General features: G+C 33.3%; 1 long non-coding RNA gene across 3 annotated transcripts; it reads right to left on the bottom strand.

The window, feature by feature from the left end:
- Positions 1-960: 960 nt before the first annotated feature.
- LOC131053244 (uncharacterized) lies at positions 961-7,057 on the bottom strand. Of its 3 annotated transcripts, XR_009107621.2 has the most exons (4): positions 6,741-7,057; positions 4,624-5,053; positions 3,903-4,063; positions 961-1,682 (listed from the first exon to the last, which is right to left on the bottom strand). It is a non-coding gene; the product is annotated as an uncharacterized LOC131053244 (long non-coding RNA). The 3 variants fall into 3 exon arrangements; XR_009107622.2 differs by lacking the exon at positions 3,903-4,063; XR_009358512.1 differs by lacking the exon at positions 961-1,682 and having other exon boundaries at positions 1,699-4,063.
- Between the last annotated feature and the right edge of the window lie 660 nt (positions 7,058-7,717).

Below are 7,717 nucleotides of genomic sequence, written 5' to 3'. Positions count from 1 at the left end.
AGACAAATTCACAATTCAACTTTTGAGTTTCATATTAAAGGTAGTTATCTAAAACAAAAATGATATTTATAATAATTTGTGAAGTTATATTAATTAGAGATTTTACAAGAGGCCCTTCTTTTTATATTCCAAATCATTTATCATTTACAAATTTTACAAATAATTTGCTCATAAAAGAATCAACTTAGACCATTACATGACACTAATATTCTCTCATATCAAACAACCACAACCATGACACTAATACTAGCTCATTTCGAGCAACCACACTAGAATCAACCTATGAAAAACCAAGAGTCAAACTAAAATCCACTTATTAGAACTTTGATCTCCACAATGAGATCTCAATGCCTTAAAATCCAATAAACCAAAAAAACACAACCCCCTCACACGAGGCCCTTTTTTAAAGATGGTCTAGTTACTTATTTTATTGATGAATCATTGACCCCATTGCATCCCATTTCTATGAGAGGATGAGGAAAGAAAGGTAGTAACTATCTAAAACAAAAATAATTGGACACAAGGCCCTTTTTTAAAGATGTCATGGTTATTTATTATATTGATGAATCATTGACCCCATTGCATTGCATTTCTATGAGGACACGACGAGGAAAGAAAGGTAGTTACTATCTAAAACAAAAATAATATTTAGAACAATTTGTGAAATTATATTAATTAACAATTTTATAAAAGACCCTTTTTTCAAAGGTGATGTGGTATTTATATTATAGATGAATTTCAGAATCTTCTTCAACAAGCTATGATAAAAATAAATTTATCGATAAGAAAAACATGATTTGCACATTATTTTTATAAAAAAATAAACAGAACCTAAATATAATTCAAGTAAAAATTAAATTAGATCAGTTGTTTTTTATTCAACCACAAAATATTCATTCTAACATTTAAATATAATAAATGAATTTATAACAAATGTGAAACTACATTAATTGCATGTGATTTTATCAATTCCCCATAAAACTTCCAGAACTTTACTTGCAATATGATATGATATGATGATAAATGAATTTATATTATAAAATAATATTTATCAACTCCACATTACACTTCTTTATTCACTAATTATAAGCTCTTTTTCTTGAAATTGCATTGCGGTTATTGCACTCTTCGATCCTTTCTTTTCCTACAAGAAAATACCTTCTAAGGGCAGGTCCCCATGCGGCTGCTTAGCTTATTTTGGCTAGCAGCCACTGCTCAATTTTTTTAACATTAATTTGTCGAGCTGGTGGCCCCATGAATGTAAAATTTTGTTGCTTATAAAATAAGCAGTCATCTTAAATTGCATTATTAAAAAAAATATTTAATTCTAATTGGTCACATAAATTGTGGAGAAAAAATTGGAAACAAATAAAAAGAGGGAAATTGTTTTGGAGAGCCACGTGTCAATCTTCTCAATAAGCAGTTGCTGCTTATTTCCAGCCTCCCTTTTTTTCAAAGCTTATTTTTAAGTTTTAAACAGCTGCAGCTCCACTTAAATAGGAAAATATTCCAATTTATCCTTTCCTCTTAATTAAAAATTTGCATGGGAACACTCTTGCTGCTTAATTTTAAGCAGAAATTGCACTTAAGCAGCCACATGGGGACATGGGGTAAGCATTCATTTTTCTGCAAGCTGAAGACCAGTTTAACCTATTTGATTGCTTCTTTCTGTGCATGTGAACCTGGAAAGAACTATGCAGATGTTACTCTTACATGGCAAAACTTGATTCTACACTAAGTTGACTATTCAACTGTAACTGAAAATTTCACTGGTGGATCAAACACAACATAATAATCATCCAATACAAGAATATGCAGGGCTCTCAACATAGGTGGTTTTAATTTAAGCTAGTTTCCAAAGCAGAGGAATTTGATACATTTTATTTACTGCCTATCGTGTAAATACCATCTTCGAAAATGGCAACTCTACGCATCCTTTAAGCTGCCTCGTTCAAGATACCCAATTGGGCATGTTAACCCTCTAATTCCCGTATATGGGGACGAGTCTATTACGCTTTTACTGTTTGAAGAGCTGGAATGCTTTTTCCTGAGAACAGATATAACATCCAGATAATCTTTAAAAAAATAACAACTGCAATGGCTACTTGGCATTCCGAGCCAACAGGACATCGAAGTGACACTGAATTCATCCCTAACAAATCTTTGCAAAGGGAGGATTATAATTTATTATTTGCTTTAACCATAATATTTTAAAATTGACTCAAGGGACCTAACATTTAAAAAGGATTCATTCACTCTAGAATGAATGCCTTTTCCTAAAGACAGTTTCTTAATTTTCTTCTAAGCAAATTGCAGAATAAGTTTGACATGACATTGGTGGTGTCCAATTGATCGTGTACTCTGCATATCAAGAATTTTAGATACATGGGTCAAGTACGAGATTAACAACAGCAATCATTCAAGACCTATAAATAAAGACTAATCTACTAGTACAATTACTAGTTCTTAGAAGCAAAATTTGAAAGACTATTGAAGATACCATGGGAGAGTATTAACCTTACAAACAAAGGACAAGACTGTATCACTCCCAAATTCCGACAGTTTTTATCTCCACTGCAAGAAACCAACGACGAGGGAGGTTCCCTACTTCCACTTGCAAGGTTCCATACCACTCCCCACTACTTTCTGCGTGCCGTTTCAGCACCTTACCTTTGCTAGATGCACACTAGTCGCGCGCTAAATGGTTCATAGATTTACAAATTCCAATATTTAGAGGGCTAAGCCAAAAAAAATTATTTCTATGGGCGATCAATGCAATGCATACAACTTTCAAACCATCAAATATTTCCTGTAGCTGTACTTGCAGCTCGGTCTCCCACATAAGAACGCCTATCGGCATAAAAATTGTAAAAGAAAAAGAGAAAGATACACATTAGTGACACTAAATGGTTCAGAGTACACACTCCAATATTTAGAGGGGAAAGGCAAGAAGCCACAGGTTTTCGAATGGAAGTATCAAATATTAAAAATGAAAAGTAAAGCTTTTAGACTCTTAAAATATTAGTTTTATTTATGATTAAATTGCAGATTAACAGAGCTGTGTATGGTAGTATTTTTAAAGATTAAATTGCAGATTAAGAGAGCTGTCAATTCCCCATATAAAGAAAATCCACAATTATCAGCTATGAATTCCACAGAACCACGTGATCATATTGGAAGCTCCTCCATTATCTTCCTAAATTATTCTCCACAGAACTTGAGGCAACCCCGTCAATAGAACTATAGCCTAATCCTAATTATGGTAAAAATTTCAGAATCCAATATGGGATCTTGATGATACATGATAAAATGGTAATTGATAAAAATATTCCGAAGTAAAATCTGGCATTTAACTCTTACAGTTTCCCTAACGCTACCCACATCAACACTCTACCAAGCAAAGAAAAAAAATCTATAGAAAAAAGTAGTAGACATTCAAGCCAAAATTCTGCAACGTGATTCCAACATCGACAAATCAAGAAAGCGAAAGCACTTCAAACATTGTATCGTACCCACATTACGAATGCAAGTGGCAATAACAAATACATGGACAGCTCAGTCCCTTAGATGTTCTTTCCTGCGATCATATTCGCAATCATTGAGAAGATTATAAAGTCATCTTCGTTGTCCATCAATCAAACCCTCAAAAGTAATGTTATAAGTTAATAAAGTACATTGTACCAGCCCAAAGAATCCCTCTGCAAATCAAACTTGCAGCAAGATAGCGAGGGATGAAATATTTAGTATTGCTTCAAGGGAACGAGTCACCCACACACAGAAATCAGCGTAGAGACCAGTGAAAGAAGCAAAATTTTATCTCAAGTAATTCACATCATCTAAGACAATAAAACCATTCTACATACGAAATCGAACCTGCAAAATGGTCCAACCTAAGCACTTACACTCTGATTTAGTTGCCTCTGCTTGAAGTATAATTGCATTGTCAATCTTCGCTATCGAGCATTCTTTACAGTTAAAATAGTCTAGTCTTCCTCCTCCAAAAAGCCCGAAACAGTGTGCCCTGCACACTAAAGCCCCTAACCCCTTCTCCAAGACACCAACCCTGTGTCAAACGGATCATGTACTTCACTTATGTAGCTAAGTTGTAATCGTGAAATTATCCTACCGATTTATTTCATATTGGTAAGGTTCAATGGATAAGGCTTAAAATTAAAAAAAAATTAAGGTTTTTAACCAAGGTAGTAAATGAATTTAGTAGAAAAAAATTCAGTGGTAGCTGGTTGAGAATTTTCTGGGATATTTTAGTGCAGGTGGCTCATGAATTCAGTAGTGCACTTCAGCTTAAGTGTTTAAATTTTAAAATTTAAAAAGCTGATGATCTCACGAAAAATGTTTGTGAATCAAAAATTAATATTGTTTAATAACTAAACATTATTGACAGAAATCTTAAATTTGACAAATGAAAAAAATCTAAATCGATGGGCCAATTTCTAACCCCACCAAATTTTACCAATTGGCATTCAAGCCAAATTTCTGTAACGTGATCCCAACCACTAGAAATCAAGAAAGGTAACATAGTCCAAACATCATATGACACCTAGACTACATATGCAAGAGACATTAACAAAAGCATGGACAACTCAGTCCCTTAGTTGTTCTTACCTGCGATCATAATCGCATTCATCGAGAAGATTATAACGTCATCTTTGTTGTCCATCAATCAAACTATGAAACTGTTACCAGTACCAGTGCTAAAAACTTATGCTATGCATTGTACCATTCCAAAGAAACCCTCTGCAAATAAAGACTTGCAGCAAGATAGCGAGGAATGAAAAAAAGTCAGTATTGCTTCAAGGGAACGAGTCAACCACACACAGATATTGGCGTGGAGACCAGTGAAAGAAGCAGAAGTTCCTATTAAATTAAACTAATCTGTCGAAGACATTGAACTGCAAAATGGTCCAAACTTCGCCCTTGTACTTCTAATCTTGGCTGCCTCTGTCAATAAATAATTGCATTTCTCAATCTTCAATATGAGGTATCCTCTGCAGTAAAATAAACCCTCCTTAATATTGCCCTAAACACAGTCCCCCTGCACACACAGCCATAAACCCCGATAATAAGCCATCCCCGTATAATATGAATTACGCACCTTAACAAAGAGGCTTTAAAAAGTTCTAGTGGTGACAATATCATACCCTTAGATTTTTACCATTCAGTATTGTCCTCAGTTTGATAAGACTGAGGCAATAACAAGCGTAATATTTTTATGGAAGATTTTGCTCGTGATCTAATCCCTACCCATCTTCATTTCACCCTCATTTTGAGATAACTTTCTACCCTCAAGATGAACATTGGCTACTAGAATGATGTATTTTCTCGGTCTTTGCACCAACAGATTCACACAAATTATCACATCTGCATCATTATGCATTAAGTTTGGAATGCGAAGTGCACCATGAATAGTTTGAGAAAACAAACGAAGACAATTTTAACATCCATGAGGTTTAAGATAATATATAGGACCAATCAAATCAGTTTCTGCATATCAATTCTTTAACCTATAACACAATCCGTCCAATCAAAACTTAAAACCAATTTCTGAGTTCCCCCAAATAACAGGATCCTACCTAAAAGACAAAAGGTTTATTTGTTTAAAAAAATTAAAATAAAAAAAGACTTAATCTTAAACTCAGTAGAACTTGATAAGACTTAATCTCTGATAAGACTTATTCAAAACTTTAAACCAGACCTAAACATGATACTAAGGTCAATATGACCTTGAATGCCTTTTAGAATACAGTCCAGGAGAAATTAATTTGTATACATGCCTTAAAAATATTCGGTTTATGGTGCAACATACGTGACCTGCTTAAAATGTACAACAACATATTTGAAGTTTGTAGTGCAGCTTTAAATGGCTTCCCTTTTTATGTATTTAGGATTATTGTAAAACAGAGTATTACGATTAGTACCTGTTTATAAGATAAAAGAAAGGCTAATTATTGTAGCCTCGTTCTAAGATGAGATTTGAACTAAGTTGTATCACCAAAATGTTCTTATGCATAGCATACGCATACTAATGATGTGGTGATCTCATCATAGGACTCCACGTCATGAGTAAGTTGATGCTAACATTTGCAGAACAAGGCATTATATACTCTAAGATCGTATAAACAAATATTTTAAATTTGAGGGCTAACTTCAAATTCCACATTATTCAGCTGAAGTACCTGTCTCCTCTCTTATTTTCCTACTTATAATCATTATAAAACAGGGTACTAATTTACAACAAATATATAAAATAAGTTTGACTGTAATAGAAACTAAAATATTGCAAAACCTCTGATAAGTGAACAGATAACGTTTTGCTGCCTGTGCCAGCAAATGGGAACAAACATTATTAAATGTACAGAGAATTGGATTCTACTTGCTATAACCAAATATTTTAGTTCTATAATTTCTCTCAGTGCAATCCATGAACCACAGCTTAATCACAAAATAAACAACTATAAGAAAGGTGCACAAAATAAACTGCAAAAATGTGCAAGAGATTCAACAAAGGTAAACAATCTATTACAGTCAGATCATTGAATGTTACCGTGTAAACATTCTTGTTAATCGTCAATCAAACCTTAAAACCTTTTTTCAAAGTTATAAGAAATTTGTAAAGAAGAAAATTGTATCATTCCAAAGAAACCCTCTGTAAATCAAGATTTGCAGCAAGATAGCGAGGGATGAAAAGAGTTGGTGTGGCTTCAAGGGAACGAATCACTCACACACAGAAATTAGCGTGAAGACCAGTGAAAGAAGCCGAAAAAACATATACCGACATAAAAAGCCTTGCAGAGAATAATGGCGAGTGTTCTGATCTAAGCCTTTACCCTCACGTTTCAAATCTTTTGCTACCCCTCCTGGAAATTTATGTAATTTATCGAACCCTGAGATCAGGCAAAAGAACTACTCTGATTTTTCTCTTCTGTTAAACCCTAAATAAATAGCCCGGCACACTCAAACCCTAAACCTTCTCAATAAACACCAAGTAATGTAAGAGACGCAGTTTAGGTATGTATTAATGAACAAGATAAATTTTAGCTTTAATATTAACGACTAAAAATATGTTCCTTTATTGCTCACTTAGTGTGCTGATCTAGGGCAGTTAATTAATTGTGATCGTAGATTATATTAATTATATGGAGGTTGGAGTGGAATGGGTTGGACTAAGCAATATCTAATCATAATGTTATAAATAATAATAATAATAATAATTAATGATAGGAGATTGTTTAGCTATATAATTGGAGATTGTCTCTCAATTTATAAAGATAATAAAATTTGTATTCTCTAATATCGTGTTCTATAGTCATCTATGTATACCAAAATGATAATGTTCTTTTTTATTTTGTGTTAAGTCACTTTCATAGACATAAATATAGTTTGTGTCAACAAACTTAATCCCTAATGGTCGCTAGATTCTAACTTAAGAGATCTTGAACAAGTGAACTACTAGGCAACAATATTGTTTGCACATTCTTAGAGTTTTTTTGTCAAGTTTGTAGTATTTAAAAATGCCTTGATAGACAACAAATTTCAAACATCAATCCTAGAATGATTACTACATTTGCATGTGTTAAAATGTGTATGATCAAATACAAAAGACTGTTTTTCATGATACAATAAATATTCTCAAATTCTTGTGCAATAGAGGTAATGACATAATCGATGGATATTAGATTTGATACATAAATGTAACACC

Source organism: Cryptomeria japonica, chromosome 7 (genome assembly GCF_030272615.1).
Source record: "Cryptomeria japonica chromosome 7, Sugi_1.0, whole genome shotgun sequence".
NCBI lineage: Eukaryota > Viridiplantae > Streptophyta > Pinopsida > Cupressales > Cupressaceae > Cryptomeria > Cryptomeria japonica.
The sequence above is the reverse complement of the archived record's forward strand: the minus strand, read 5'-3'. Positions and strand labels throughout refer to the sequence as shown.